The 16,674-nt window shown below is 41.3% G+C and overlaps 1 long non-coding RNA gene and 1 pseudogene across 1 annotated transcript in view; one reads left to right on the top strand and one right to left on the bottom strand.

Moving 5' to 3' along the window:
• Positions 1–16,674, bottom strand: part of LOC105476451 (uncharacterized) — a 588,325-nt gene that overhangs the window by 215,877 nt on the left and 355,774 nt on the right. The window contains exon 3 of the long non-coding RNA XR_011611091.1: positions 15,258–15,464. This is a non-coding gene — a long non-coding RNA (uncharacterized lncRNA). The remainder of the gene's footprint in view (positions 1–15,257; positions 15,465–16,674) is intronic.
• LOC112425696 (small nucleolar RNA U13) lies at positions 15,381–15,470 on the top strand (annotated as a pseudogene).

Consider the following 16,674-nt stretch of genomic DNA (forward strand, 5'->3'; position numbering starts at 1 on the left):
GGACCCTTCTGCAAGCTCAGAGACATTAGCTCCAGCCAAGCAGCTCCCCCTTCTCAGAGGTTTAACTCTCAGCTCTGTGTGGCCCCTGGTTCTAGGGATGATGGCTGCTTCCTGAAGTTGCTAAGTCCATGATACCCTTGTGTTCTCTTTTGCCTTTTCAGTTAGTAAGCAATTCTTCTTGGGTATTTAAAAGTCTTTTGTGTGAATTCGCTATGTTTAAAATTCTCACAATACCTGGTATGGTTTCTGTGTCCTGATTAGACCCTGGCTAATATGTCTCTTAAAAGGGAACTGTACGATGAGGCAGTGAGACAAAAGTGGAAGCCTTACCTTTGAATCTGGCCCTCACACTTCGTTCTTCACAAGATCTCATCCAACCCTGAGTACAGCACTCCCTATCTCATATGTTATACTCTAGCAACATCAGAACAGCCTGTGGCTCCACATACACCATGTGGTGTCTGCGTCTATGTGACCTACCTCTTCTAGGAATCATGACAGGACCATCTCTTTAGATCAAAGTTGAGTAATAAGGGATGGAGCTGGAGACAGGTTGGACCAGGCCTTGAATGGATCACTAAGAGTTTGACTTTCTGCTGCTGAGAGGATAGACTTCCAGAAAGATTTTAAGCTGGAGACTCATAGGAAAACAGCAGTATTTCAGGAGCTACATCTGAAAGCCATATTGGGATGTTCTTCCAGCCCAAAATTTCCCCTACCCATTCTGACATTCCTATTAAGGAAAATATATCCCAAAAGCTATGCAACTTTTTCTTCCTTTCCTTACCCTGTCAGCACTACTCTGAGGGCAAAGCTTGTACCTTTTTGCCACCAGAGGAGACACCCTCCATCTCCATCATCATGACCACCACTAGCACCGTTGCATTTTTTAAGTTACCAGTAGTGGATGGGAGAAACCTGGCCAAGGAGGCGGAAGATTGAGAAAGGGAAAAGTAGAGGCTGATGTGAGAGGAGGCTAGAAGAGAGAGACTGGTAGGAAAGAAAGAAGTTTATAAGAGGAGAAATGGGAGATGGGCCTTAGTGAGAATAGTGTGCTCTCATTAATAAGTGAATGCATCCATTCAGTAACTACAGAGCAAAATGGACAGAGGGCAAACACTGCTCAGACCCTTCTCTTTTTAGCAGAAGGCTATGCTCTTTTCATTTGAGAGCAACTTGATACTGCAAATCTAACGGGAATGAGAATGTCTCACAGGACAATCTTTCCATTAATCTATACCACTTCATTACTCAACAGGGAATGGTGAAACTTAAGAAAAGCTAATTGGGGAACAGAAGGAAGAGTTTACTTCCTGATCCCTATGATCCCAAACTCTTCACCCATTAAATAAGTATTTCAATGAGTCTGTCTGTGCTAGATGTTGGGCTCATAGTATTAAAAGAGATAGGCAGTATGCTCACCCTCATTAGGTTTATAGTCAGAAATTAAGGTGTAGACATAAGCCAGGCACAGTTGTTCATGCCTGTAATCCCAGCACTTTGGGAAACTAAGGCATGCAGATCACTTGAGGTTGGGAGTTCAAGACCAGCCTGTCAAACATGGTGAAACCCTGTGTCTACTAAAAATACAAAAATTAGCCGGGTGTGGTTGCACACACCTGTAATCCCAGGTACTTGGGAGGCTGAGGCATGAGAATCACTTGAACCCAGGAGGCAGAGGTTGCAGTGAGCCAAGATCACATCATTGAATTCCAGTCTGGACAACAGAGTAAGACTCCATCTCAAAAAAAAAAAAAAAGAAAGAAAGAAAGAAAAGAAAAAAAAGACATGGACCCAGCAGAAAGTGTTAAGTGTTCTAAGAGATAAAGCACTATAGGAATGTAAAAAAAAAAAAACAGAGAGAAATTCCGATTATCAATAGATGGGGGAGATAACCAAAAAAGCTTCATGAAAGCATGGCATTTGATCTGGGTTTGGAACTGCAGGTAGAGTTTGAACAAGTCAGAGAGGAAGAGGAAGGGCTATAGGCATAGGAAGGGAAGCACAGACTAAGCAAATGGATGGGAAATCCTGGGGCATGGGTGGAGAAGAGTAAGTAGGATTATCTGGACAGAGCCTAGTGTGACCAAGAGGGTCTTCATCTCTCTCCACCCCTCACAATCATTTCCCCAGCCTCATCCCTCTGGAGCCAACCCACTCTAGCTTTCCATCTCTTGCTACTTATACCTCCCTATCTGTTCTCCCAGGGAACCCTCAGTCAGAACAGAGGGATTTATGAGCCGCAACTCTCCCTTCCTGAGGTCAATGGCCTAAGATCAATAGCTATAATGCAGAAAATTAATCCATATTCATTAGAATTGAATTGAGCAAATGATATTATTAATATAAAAATTCCTTTGGAAATCTATGGAAAAGAATTAAAGGGAAAATTGTTCTAATGTCGCTACTGTCTGCCAAGCCACAGATTTAAGAAATTCAGGCAAGGAGAACTGCTTATTTTCAAAGAAAGTTTTAAAAGTTCTTCAGGGGTATAGCTACATTTGCCATTCAGATGCAGCAGGTGTGGAGATGGAAGAGATGCTTTCCTCCCTGTGGATTTGGAGGTCTAGGAAGTAGAATTGACTAACCCACTTACGGGTCACCTCCAGTCCTAGAATTCTAGGACTGCCATGCTTCTCCCTAACATCACGAGGAGTCACAGATGTGTTTGAGGGATATCAACTGCAATCACTAACTCAGAAAACAGCCTTGACTCCTGAAGACCATTCTCTTTCCTGAACCCCAGATCCCAAGCCATCATGCACTCACAAAACAAGAAAAGATGTCACAGGAACCATTGTTAGAAAAAAACTCAAAGGGGCCGGGTGCAGTGGCTCACTCCTGCAATCCTAGCATTTTGAGAGGCCGAGACAGGTGGATCACCTGAGGTCAGGAATTCTAGACCAGCCTGGCCAACGTGGTGAAATCTCTTCTCCACTAAAAATACAAAAAATTAGCTGGGCTTGGTGGTGTGTGCCTGTAATCCCAGCTACTCGGGAGGCTGAGGCAGGAGAGTCACTTGTACCTGGGAGATGGAGGTTGCAGTGAGTTGAGATCCCATCACTGCACTCCAGCCTGAGCAACAGAGCAAGACTCTGTCTCAAAAAAATAAAAGAAAAAACTCAAAGAGAAGGCACAAGTGTGGCCAGGTGAAAGTTCATGGGAATGCAAGCAGAGGGCCTGATTCCAATTTTTACTTCTTCTGTTACTAGTTGTGGGAAACTGATATAATTCCTCTGAGGCTTGTTTTCTTTATCTGTAAATAAAGACAATAATATAGTAATTCCTACCTTAACAGGGTTATTATGAAACTTAATTAACAGAAGGCACTATGAAAGTGATTTGCAAACTGCAAAATGCTATTCAACATCATTATATTGCCCTAAAATCTCAAAAATGGTATTCTGAAGGAGGTATATTATTAATGGGATCTATTGGTGGGCTCTATGAGGTCCATAAATGCCCTGAAGCTATATGCCAAATTGTACATATATATATGTGTGTGTGTGTGTGCGCGCGCGCACACTTTGAAGTAGAAGAGGGCCAATAGATTTTAACATATTCTCTAGGAGGTTTGGGACTTACTAGAGATTGAGAATTGAGAACCCCTGACATAAAGATACTGAGTGGCAACTCTCCATCCATGTGCAGATTGAACCAGTCTTTCATTTATTAAAGCAACAGGCTTTATTTAAGCAGGAGTCACTGCAAGATGAAGCATCAAAGTCATTGAGGAAAGCTATAAAATCTTGATGGTTAGAGACAGGAATGGTCTGGGTGCTGATTCGCCCTAAAGCACGTGGAATGGTCTCAATGGCTTCTTGGCCACTCCATCAACTCTACACCCAGGGCCTCCATGCAGCCCAACTCCAGGGAGCCCTGTTCAGCCCTGTGCGATTAGAGTCTTTTGGAGCCCAGCTGGAGGGCTTGCTCTCCTCATATTACATGTGGTGCTCCCTAGAGGTGGGTGATTCTCAATCCTCACAGCTAAAGGAGTCAGAGATTCTCTGAGAGCCTCTTGCTTTCTCCAAAACTCTGGTTGCTTCCTTCTTCTGGGCATGAGAGGAGATTTCTGCCCAGAGGGTGAGGGGAGGGTGCATCCAGATTGCTTTTTACTTTATATTAGCTCATATTTGTAATCCGCACTCAGGTACTACACTCTTTTCTTCTGAGGCCTGCCTGGCATCTCCCTGGGGTCTCTGGAATCCTCCAAGGGGAAAAAAGCCGATCAGCAACCCAGCTCAGTAAAGTTATGGTTGGCCAATTGTTGAGTTTTTCTGTTTTTATTACTCACATCACTTTATTCCCCACTGATACCACATGCAAATTCTATCCAATTGGAAGGCCCCTATCCAAGGCCTTTTCCAGTGCCTATAAGCTGAGGGCTGCTATCATCTGAATGTCCCCTGAAATTTATGTGTTGAAACTTACTCACCAATGTGACAGTATCAAGAGATGGGGCCTGTAGGAGGCAATTAAGTCATGAGGGCAGAGCACTCATGGATGGTACGACAGCCCTTACTTATAAAAGGGCTGGAGGGAGTGGCTTCACCCCTTTTCCATCCCTTTAGCCATGTGAGGACACAGTGTTTGTCCTTCCGGAGGATGCAGCCACAAGCCAACATCTTGGAAGCAGAGAGATGGGGCCCTCACTAGACACCGAACCTACCAGTGCTTTGATCTTGAATTTTCCAGCCTCTGGAACTGTGAGAAATAAATTTCTATTATGTATAAATTACCCAGTCACTGGTATTTCACTACAGTAGCGCAAAGACAGGGGCTTAGAGGATGGCCTCATACTGGAAGGAAATGAGGAGGTCCTCTTGTCCTTGGCCCTGTGAATCTCATTTATCTCTTGCCCTGAAAGACTCCCAGGATGGGCATTTCACAAACTCCCTCCATCAAGAGACCAAGAACCTCCTCCCAGGGTCTAACCCAAATTCCATTAATAGTGCTGTGTGAAGCAGGGCAAATGACTCCTCTCTGGGCTCAGTCCCTTGTAGCCTGGACTTTCACCCATTCTCAGGGCCCCATTAACTACTCTGGGTCTGTTTTCTTCCTCTGGAATGTATGTATCTTTTCCTGGGAAACTGCCAAGCACTTGGGGGAGACAGTATGGGCAGAAATGACCACAAAGCTAGAGGGAATGCTTAAGAAGTCCAACAACCATTCAACACAGATTTATTGAGCATCTGTCATGTTCCAGGAACTACGCAAAGCACATGGGAGAGATGGGCTCTGGCTGGGCGAGCCCCTCCAGCAACCCAGCTTCTGAAGGCATATTAGCCGCTCTATGAAGCAGTTCCACAAACTTCTCCTACCTTTGTAGAATTTATTCCAGTCTGTCTAATGGGTAACATGGCAATTTGTGTAAAGAACATAACCCCTACTGGACTGCAGATGCCTTAAGGGTGAGGAGGATCCACACAGGTGTTCTGTGCCTGTTTGTTGAATTAATCAAAAGCAGAATTCATCCTCTGTTGTTATCTCTGGAGGTGGTGGGGAGCAAAATTAAATAGGAAAAGAGCAGCGAACATGCACAAAGCTCCTGAAGCTTTCTCCTCAATTAAACACACACACATGCATGCATGCATGTGCACATGTGTATGTGAGTGCATGCGCGCACGCACACACACACACACACATATTTAAAAGGGACTCTCGGCTCCCTGCTGCTTGCTTGAAAATGCAAGCTTCAAGAGACAATTAAATATTGATATCTTTACATCTCAGTATTTTCTTTTCAAATCCAAACAGCCCCAACAGGGGCCATTCCTGGTACTTATTTAACTCCTTAAAAATATCAGCAAGGGGTTTTATCTTTTTAAAATTAAGTCATTAAGTGCAGAGAAGATGCAACAGGCTATGGGGTGGGAATAGGCTAATCCCCCCGAAACAAGCCTGTGGGGAGTCCCAATTCACTCTCATAGATTCCACCTGGGAGAGCTGGCTCTAAGGGGCCTGGCCAGCTCTGCTAGATCCTGGATTCCAGGCCCAGCCCCCCAGGCCACACCCCCTCCATGGTCTGAAAAGGACAAAGGGATGCTCTCTTGGCAGCTTTCCCCAACAGGCACTTGTGCGCCCTGCAATCAGAGGCTTGGCAGAGTTATGTAAATTGCCTGTGCATAATGATGTCCTTGCTGAATAGATTAACTCAGCAGGGGGTACCGGACAAAGGCAAGCAGGTGCTGGCTGCTGGGCGCTCAACTCTCTGCCCCAGCACCAAGGGTAGTGGCAATGCTTCTGGATCACACGTGCCAATGGCCTTCTCATCATACTATACTCTCTTCCCCATCTACCATACCTACCACACACCTCTATCCCAAACACACTCTTGCCTCTTCTCCCACAATCGGTCCCAACAGCCTACCCTCTAGGATCTCCAAGGTCAGGGCTGGAAGGGAAAGTGATGAAACCCTTTCCCAGGAGCTGTTTCATGTAAGGGAGTTTTCAAATGGCTGAATCTTAGCCCCTTGAGTCATTGGCAAACATGTCCTATATATGCCTGTGTCTCATTCTCCATCACGTGGGCAGGACCCATGTTCTCACATTCTCCACAGGACCCAATCGAGGACCCTCAACACAGTAAGTGCTCATCAAATTCTTTTGGGATAGAATTGAATTCCAAAATTATAGAGCAAGAAAGCAGCTTTGAAGTTATGCAAGCAGCCAACAGGCATATTCTGACTGTGACGTATGTGCCATACACTGTGTGAACACTGACACAGGGATTCTAGCCTAGTTCCTATGAGTTCCTGGAAACTATAGGCAAATTGTATTTTTACGTGCTTGTTCACAGGGAGAGAGTCCATGGCTTTCACCAGCTCTTTCACGGGGCCATGGCCTCTCCCTAAAAAAGGAATGAACAACTGCTAGTCCAATAGGAAGAACAGATGTGAAAACCAACAACCACAACAGTGTGCTATGCCCTGGGACAGAGATCAGCACAAGATGCTTGAGGACATAAAGGAGGGCCCAATCCGAGAGGATAGAGCCCTGAAATCAGGATTGCTCCTTTCTAAGGTAGATATTACCAGTCCCATATCGCTATTAAGGAAAATGAGGCTCAGAGAGGTTACGCTACTTGCCCAAGGTCACACATTAGTAGAGCCAAAATCAAAATCTAAGTCTCTCTGATTCCAAGCTTAGTGATGTTTTGCATTTGGCATTTGAGAGCCTGGCCTTGAGACCCCTCATGTTCTCTTAGGCATGGGACCCCTGCGATGGCTGGCTGAATTCTGAACAGCCATGGAGCGGGACTGGTAGATAGGCCTCTCTGTCCATGGTGTGCACATCTTTGCATGCTTCAGCGAACTTTGTGGAGTCTATTTACCACATCTAAGACCAATTTCCTTCCCTTCAGTTGCTTTGAAGATAATTGAAGGTACTTGCATTGTCTGCCTGGGAATGTAAAAAGCCAGCTAATGCTGCAATCGATGCTTCCTGCTTAATGCTGCGCCTCTGCCCAAGCCCGCCCTGAGCAGCAGCTAACACAGCCTTCAGTGATGGCTTCGGCAGATCTTCCCGGCCGACTACTTTGTTAATCAGAAAGGGGCTGGGGGCTGTGGGGGCCCTCAGGATAATGGCAGACAGATTGAGTTGTTAAGCCCGAATGAAATATTTAGTAGCACCATTTGCAGGATTCGGCTGGTGGGAGCAGTACTCTTAGCACTGCTTGGGGATGGGAATGGGGGAAGGGTGCCCGCTTTGAGCTCCCCAGGCAAGGGGCACTGATTAGTCTGTTTCAGTCTGCAGTGATGGCGGGAGAGGCAGCACCAGCCTGAGCTGGGGAAATGCCGCAGAGAGGAGGGAGGCGGGGACTGGCCAGGACATGACCTCCTAACTGGCACCTTTCCCAGGGCAGACTGGGACTGTCTCAGGAGGGCAAGATGCCAGGCTCTGCAAAACCACATCTGCAGTCCCTTAGAGGGCATGAAGCAGGGATACCCACAACTGTGGAAAGAGCTCCTGTTGTCTTCATTCATCCCCACCTCTTCTAGGCTCTTATGCTCTGTGTTGGAGCTCAGCTTAACATGTAAGTTTAACAAGGACATGTAGAGTTGGCTGAAGCACGGGATTGTGAGAGGAGGGAATGGAAAAGATGGTATTCTCTGTTCCTCCTCCTAACCTACTCTGGAAACATAGCATCCCAGCCCTGTGTGCTTTATACCACACCACCACACCACACTGGCTTCCTCACTTATAAAATAATGGAATCCTGGCATTAGATGGGACTCTGTAGATCACATCTTTGCTCAACATTTATTGAGCTCCTGCCAGGCATGGTGGCTGATGCCCATAATCCCAGCACTTTGGAAGACTGAGACAGGAAGATCACTTGAGCCCGTGAGTTCAAGGCTGCAGTAAGCTATGATCATGCTACTGCACTCCAGCCTGGGTGACAAAGAAAGACTCTGTCTCTTAAAAAGAAAAAGAAAAGAAAGTATTTCTTGAGCTCCTGACCTACTATGATCAAGTATATACTAGGTCATCTAGTCCATCCCACATTCAATATTCTAATCTCCTCTATTTAAGGCTCAGAAAAGTCAGGTTACTTGCCCAAGGAAGAGCCAAAATCAAACTCTAAGTCTCTCTGATTCAAAGCTTAGTGGTGTTTTGCCCTGCACTTGGCATTTGAGAGCCTGTCTGTAAGACCCCTCATGTTCCCCTAGGTGTGGGACCCTTACAACTGCTGTCTGAATTCTGAATAGCCATAGAGCTATTGGCCAATTGGCTTCACCCCAGGTAGCCAATCTTTGAGTGCCTTATGAATAAGAAATGCATTATTTCACATTGATCCTCACTCTAACCCATCTTTGTTAAAAATACTTCCTTTTGATCAAGACAAAATTTGTTTCCTTTCAGTTCCTATTTATACCCTTGGCCCTTGTTCCCCTGTACCCTTCCTCCATTATTGCCAAAGTCGCAGTAGAGTCCTTCTGATATCTGGAAACATCTTCCAGGTTCCTTCCAATCCAGTGGCAAGACCAAAATATAATTACTAATCTGAGGAACAAGGTGGACTGCAGCAATGCCAAGCCTCTTGGATGTCAAGCAACTTAATTTTTTCCTAACGTTTCTCCCTCATGTTTTTTTTTTTATTATTCTTTTTCTCCTTAATCTCCAGGTCTAACACAAAGTCACAAACTCCTTCATAAAAGCAGGTTACAAGATTTCATTTCTTGTCTGTGATAGACTGGCTTGTATCAGACAGATTCTCATGCTAAAATATATATATATTTGTGATGGAATCTCGCTCTGTCACCTGGCTGGAGTGCAGTGGTGATCTTGGCTCACTGCAGCCTCCATCTCCTGGGTTCAAGCAATTCTCCTGCCTCAGCCTCCCAAGTGGCTGAGACTACAGGCGTGTGCCACCACGCCTGGCTAATTTTTGTGTTTTTAATAGAGATGGGGCTTCACCATTTTGGCCAGGATGGTCTCAATCTCCTGACCTCATGATCCACCTGCCTTGGTCTCCCAAAATGCTGGGACTACAGGCATGAGCCACCATGCCCAGCCAGGGGAAAAAAAAAAAAAGTTTTTACAATTATTGAAGATCTACCAAAGCAGTCAGGACATATGAGCCAAAATTCCAAAAAGAAGAGAAATGAATTGAGAAGCACCCTCCGTTCATGATTGCTCTTCCCTTGGTGTATTCACTGAATCACATATAGCAGCTCAGACTGAAAAGATAAGCATCAGACAGGACCTAAGATACTGTAAGGCCAAGCAAAGTTTTAGACAGTCTCATGTGGCTGAGGAGACAAATAGAAGTTCAAAGCTACTAAAGCATCAAGGACATGAGGAGATGAGATCCTGGAGAGAAGAGGTCAAATAAGTGAACCCAATATTCAATGCCAATTTCTCTCAAGCCATTTGTGATCTGTAATCAGCAACTGAGGGGCTGAGAAACCTAACCAAAAAGTGCCTATGAGGCTAGAAAATTTAAAAGAGCATTTTAGCACTCTTATAGTGCTAGGGAGACTTGAAGACCACCAAGGAGGAGACCTGGTAGACATTTCAGGCTTTAATTTGGGACACATGAAGTACTAAAGCCAAAAAATAAAAGCAAGTGGGAATTTATGAACCTTCACAGAGAATTTAACCAAGCTTCAGATACAGGTGACCTGCCCCCACCCTAATTGACTAAGTAAACCTTAACTGGAAAAAGATAACATCATCCAGAGACCAATTTTTCATAACAATGTGTAACATTTAATAAGAACTAACTAGACATTCTAGGACATAAAATGAAATAACTAAGAACCAAAACAAAAAACAGATTATAGAAACAGATTCACAGCTGAACCAAATATTGGTGTTTTCAGACACAGATTTTAAAATAACTGTGATAAATATCTATAAGGAAATAGATCAAAAATGGGAAATTTCAGCCAAAAAACCACCCTGATATCTATAAAAAGAACCAAATTACAATTCCAAAACTAAAAACGTATAACTAAAATTAGTAAGTTGTATTTAACAAGAGATCAAACACCACTGAAAGAAGGAAGAGGTTGGAATGATAGATTAGAAGACAATACCCAGATTTTTTTTTTTTTTTTTTTTTTGAGACGGAGTCTCGCTCTTTCGCCCAGGCTGGAGTGCAGTGGCGTGATCTCGGCTCACTGCAAGCTCCGCCTCCCGGGTTCCGGCCATTGTCCTGCCTCAGCCTCCCGAGCCCCTGGGACTCCAGGCACCCGCCACCTTGCCCGGCTAATTTTTTTGTATTTTTTTAGTAGAGACGGGGTTTCACCGTGTTCGCCAGGATGGTCTCGATCTCCTGACCTCGTGATCCACCCCGTCTCGGCCTCCCAAAGTGCTGGGATTACAGGCTTGAGCCACCGCGCCCGACCCAATACCCAGATTATAACAAGAGAGAATATTTTTTAAAAATTGAAATATAGAAAGGAGTGTAAGAAACATATGGGACGATTAAAAGATCTAATATATTTGTAATTGGAGTCCCAGAGGAAAAGGAGAGAAAAAAAAAATGTGGCATAAACAATATTTGAAAATTACTGGCTAAGAATTTTCTAAGACTGATGAATGACATCAAGCTACAGATTTTCAGACAGCCCTAAGCAGGATAAATGTATACTCAAGCATATCATATCCAAACTGCCAAAAATCCAAAACCAAGAGAAACACTTAAGGCAGCCAGAGAAAAACCTACATTATTTTCAACTTAGTAACAATAATATATAGATAACTTATCAGTAGAAATGATAAAAGTGATCAAAGTAATAATTGTCCATTTATTACCATTTATTGAAGATGCATGTGTAATCTCAGGAATAACCGCTAAAAGGATAGCAAAAAACTATATAACTAACACAATAATGGAAATAAGAAAACAAGGTTAGGCATGGAGGCTCACACCAGTAATCCCAGTGCTTTGGCAGGCCAAGGTGAGTGAATTACTTGAGCTCAGGAGTTCCAGATCAGCCTAAATAACATGGCAAAACCCCCTCTCTACAAAAAATACAAAAATTAGCCAGATGTGGTGGCGCACGCTCGTGGTGCCAGCTACTCATGAGGCTGAAGTAGGAGTAGTGAAGAGTGAGTACCACTGCACTCCAGCCTGGGCAACAAAGTGAGACTCTGAAAAAAAAAAAAAAAGGAAGGAAGGAAGGAAGGAAGGGAGGGAGGGAGAGAGAGGGAGAGAAAGAGAGGGAGGGAGGGAGGGAGAGAAGGAAAGAAAAAGAAAGAAAGAAGAAAACATACTTGATTAACTCGAACTGGGCATGGTGATGGGCGCCTGTAATCCTAGCTACTTGGAAGGCTGAGGCAGGAGAATCGCTTGAACCCTGGAGGCAGAGGTTGCAGTGAGTTGAGATCGCACCACTGCACTCCAGCCTAGGCAATAGAGCAAGACTCTCTCTCAAAAAAAACAAAAACAAAAACAAAAGTACTGAATTAACTCAAAAGAAGAAAAGAAAGGAGGACAAAAGGAGCATCTGGAAGATACAAATAGAAAACATGTAGTGCACTGAAGCTCCAAAATATCAGTAATTACATAAAAGGATAAAATACTAAATCTTTCTATTGAAAACAAAAATTGTAAAACTATTGATAAGATCTTAATGTCTACATATATTTATATTATCCTGAAGACAAACATAAAGTTTCTAAATTGGAGAAGACTATTATTACTTACAGCAATAACTACATCAGTTTCCCATGCCCAATTCTCCCACTGAGAGGTGGGGCAATGAGACCCCTAGATGGTTAGGCCTGTGCATGCAAGGCGGGGAGTGGGGTGGTGGGGTGGTGGTATGGTTTCTGGTTTGTGGCTTTACAGGAGATAAGTCTCAAAATTATAAGTATGGATATTTACATAGAAACAGATACAGCTGCCTTCCCTGTCCTCTTCTAAGACAGGGAGAGGAACCTTGTTTTTCTAATGCAAACAAATTTTCTCAAGGAAGAGAAAGGAAAAAGTCTCTACTCTGAAGTGCAAGTATTTGGCTCTGGGTAAGATAAGTTTACTTAGCCTTTGAATAGGAGCAGATGGCTCCATTACAAAGGAAAAAAGTGAAGGTCTGTCATCCTTAGAATGTGAGAAGCAAATGTGTCTGGGGAAAAGAGAAATGCTCCATTGTTATATAGCATGCCAATTTTCTTTGTTCCAAGCAGGAACGTGGAAATATTCATATTGCTTTTCAATAACTATGATGAAAATAAACAACTATAGGCTGCTGACAAGTGATGCACCTTAAATATAAGACCACAAAAAGGACAAAAGGAGAAGAATGGAAAAAAATATGCTATGCAAACACTAACCAAAAAAAGATAGTATGGTTATACTATCTTTAGATAGAGTAGACTTTGAGGCAAGAAGAGTTGACAAAGAAAATGAAATATGTTTTACAATAACAAAAAAATATAAAAACCTATATTATACATTCTATAATAAGAAAAGGATCAATCTACTGGGAAGATATAAAAATTTTATCTGTGTATCCACCTCATAACATGGCCTCAAAATGTAAAATGCAAAACTTGGAGCAAGGAAAAGTAATTTCATATATTTTTCCCAGTAACTGGTAGAATAAGCACATAAAAATAACACAAAGGATATAGAAGATTTGAAAAATATACTTAATAAACCTAAATTAATTAAAATATATAAAAATACTATACCTCACACCCACTTGGAGCCAAGGTAGAGTAACCAGTACCAGATATACCCTCCTACCGAAAATAACTAAGAATTTTAAGAAAATTCTACTTTCTTATTTATGAAACAATGTTTCTTAAAACTTTGGACATTAAACAACAAAGAACAGTGATTTCTGAGAGATGGGAAATAAAGGAGGTAAGTGAACTCTACAGCTGCCTTTGGCTCATTGCCTAAAGAGAGTTTCCAGGCTGTGGTGCAAGGAGGGGAACCCAGGTAGAGTCCAGTGATCTCTGAATTGAGGGGATAGATCCAAGAGTCAGAGGAGACCAGAGCAGTTACAGTTCACTCATACCACAGCTCACTAATTCTCTCTTTTTATTTTTTTAGTCTTATTCTATTTCTGTATTTCATTTACCTGTGTATCCACCTCATAACATGGCCTCAAAATGTAAAATGCAAAATTTGCAGCAAGGAAAAATAAATAATTTCATAGCAATAGTAGAAACTATTGCTACGTCTTCAGGTTTCCTAATATTTTCTTGTACAATGTCTAAGCTATCATAATTTTATTCAGTGTATTTTTTATCTCAAACGTTGCAGTTTTCATCTCTAGAAGATCAAATTGAGTCTATTGTTATCTTTTATGCCTCCACTTTACATAGCATAATATTTCTTTTAGCTTTTTGAACATATGGAATGTAGTTATAACAAGTGTTATTATGCCCTTTTGTACTAATTCTACCATCTGGATCAATTTTCATTGATTTTTCTCCCCATTATGGGTATAATTTTACTGCTACTTTACACAGTTGGTTTTTTATGGGATGCCAAGCATTATAAATTTTATCCTGTTTGGTGCTGGATATTTTTGTATTCCTATAAGTATTCCTTAGATTTTTTTCTGAGATGCAGTTAAAATATTTGAAAACAGGTTGACCTTTTTGAAGCTTGCTTTTCAGCTTTGTTAGATAAGACTAGAGCATCATTTATTCTAGGGTGAATGTTCTCCACTACCAAGGCAAAACACTTCTGGATTCTGTCCCTGATGCTCCATGAATTATGGTTTCCACTTTGTATAGTGGGAATAGGCACCATATCAGTCAAGTATGAGAGCCATAGATTGTCCTATCTAATCTTTTCAGGTATTTCTTTCCCTGGCCTCAGGTAGTTTTCTCAAATGCATGCTCTTAGTAGTATCCAGATGAACAGTTAAAGAAGACCCTTTGCAGATTTTTGAAGTTCTTTCTATCTTTCATGTGACTCTCTCCCCTCCTTCAGTTAGACTGCAGTAAGTTAGAAATGTATACCATAAATCCTTAAGAAAACATTAAAATGACAAAACAAAGAGTTATAACAAGTCAATGAAAGTAATAAAATGAAATAATAAAAATACAAATAATAGCAGACATCTTAGGCAAATCTAATACAATAGTATATAAAAAGGATAATACATCATGACTGGGAACTTGAGGTTGGTTTAATATTCAAAAATTACTATAATTCACCATGCTAACAGACAAAAAAAAATGATATAATCCTCTCAATAGATACAGAAAAAGCATTTGACAAAATTTAATGATAATTTCTTATTTTAAAAGCCCTCAAAAAACTGGGAATCAAAGAGAACTTCCTCACCCTGATAAAGTCCATCTGTAATAACCTACACCTACTATCACACTTGAAGCAAAAGTCAAGTACAAATGGCTTTACCAGTGGATTCTACCATGCATTGAAGAAACAAATAATGCCAATCCTATACAAACATAGATGCAAAAATTCAAAACAAATTATTAGCAAATTGAATCCAGCAATTTATAAAAAGAACAATACATTACAATTAACTTGGGCTTATTCTAAGAAAGCAAAGTTTGTTTACTACTTGGAAATTGATCAGTGTAATTGATTGTAATTCACCAATTAGAATGATGAAGAAGAAAAAAATTACATAATTATCTCAATAGATATAGGAAAGTCATTTGATAAAATTCAATACCTGTTCTTGTTTAAAATTAGAAAGGAATAAAAACTTACCAAATTAATGACAGAAGGAAACTTCCTTAACTTCAGAAAGGACAACTACAAAAAAATGGCAGCAAATACCATTCTTAATGATAAATATTGAAAGACTTACCCTTGATATCAGGAGTGATGCAATGATGTTCATTTTCACCTTATTCAGCATCATATCGCAGGTCTTATATAGTGCAGGGCAAGAGGCAGAGGAGGATAAAATAATTGAAAATAAATAAATAGGATAATCTTGTGGTTCATAAGCATGATGATTGCCTTTTCACACTCGTATGAGATGAACTTCGTTATGATGTTGGCACATTCCCATCTGATGTGAAAAAGAAAAATAAAGAAATAAATAAATAAATCTGTCACTTTGTGTATTTGAAAACTGAAAATAATGTACAAATAAACTGATACAGTTAAATTAATTTAACCAAGTCAAATAAGGTTACAGTTCAATATGCAAAAATTAATTGTATTTCTATACACAACAAACTTTTTTAAAAAAAAATTACAAAATATCCTTTTCTATAGCATCAAAACATAAGTACCCTAAAATAAATACAACAAAATATGTGCAAAACCTGAAAACAAAAAACCAACATGCCTGATTAAGATAAATTAAAGAAGACCAGAATTGGTGGGGTAAGACAACATAGTTATAGATTGAAAAAATCAATATCATAAATGCATTAATTCTCCCCAAACTGATATAAAATTCATTGCCATTACAATCAAATTTTTCAACTTTTAAAAAAATTTTGTAGACATTGACAAACTGAATCCAAAATTTGTGTAAAAGTGCAAAGTTTTTTTTTTTTTTTTTTTTGAGACGGAGTCTCGCTCTGTCGCCCAGGCTGGAGTGCAGTGGCCGGATCTCAGCTCACTGCAAGCTCCACCTCCCGGGTTCACGCCATTCTCCTGCCTCAGCCTCCCGAGCAGCGGGGACTACAGGCGCCCGCCACCTCGCCCGGCTAGTTTTTTTGTATTTTTTAGTAGAGACGGGGTTTCACTAGGTTAGCAAAGATGGTCTCGATCTCCTGACCTCGTGATCGCCCGTCTCGGCCTCCCAAAGTGCTGGGATTACAGGCTTGAGCCATCGCGCCCGGCCAAAAGTGCAAAGTATTAAAATAGCTAGGAGAATCTTGAGAAAGAGTAGCAAATTTGGAGGTCTTAAACTATGAGATATTAAGATAGATTATAAAGCTCCTGTAATTAAGATGCTTGTGGAAAGGGCACAAAGTTAGCCAATGCACAACAGAACACAAGAGAGAACCCTAAAACAGACTAATGTGTGCTGTCATTTGCCTTATCACAAAGGTAAGATGACAGAACAATGGGAAATAGTCTTTTAAAGAAATGAAGTTTAATCAACTGCATATTCATACGGAAAAAAATAATTTGACCCCTACCTCACACCATACACAGAATCAATTTTGGATGTGTTGTAAACAAAAAAGTGAAAAGTAAAACAATAAAGCTTTCAGAACATGGCAGAACATGTTAATGGCTTCAGAGTAGGCAAATATTTCTTA

The sequence above is a fragment of the Macaca nemestrina genome, chromosome 12, assembly GCF_043159975.1.
Source record: "Macaca nemestrina isolate mMacNem1 chromosome 12, mMacNem.hap1, whole genome shotgun sequence".
NCBI lineage: Eukaryota > Metazoa > Chordata > Mammalia > Primates > Cercopithecidae > Macaca > Macaca nemestrina.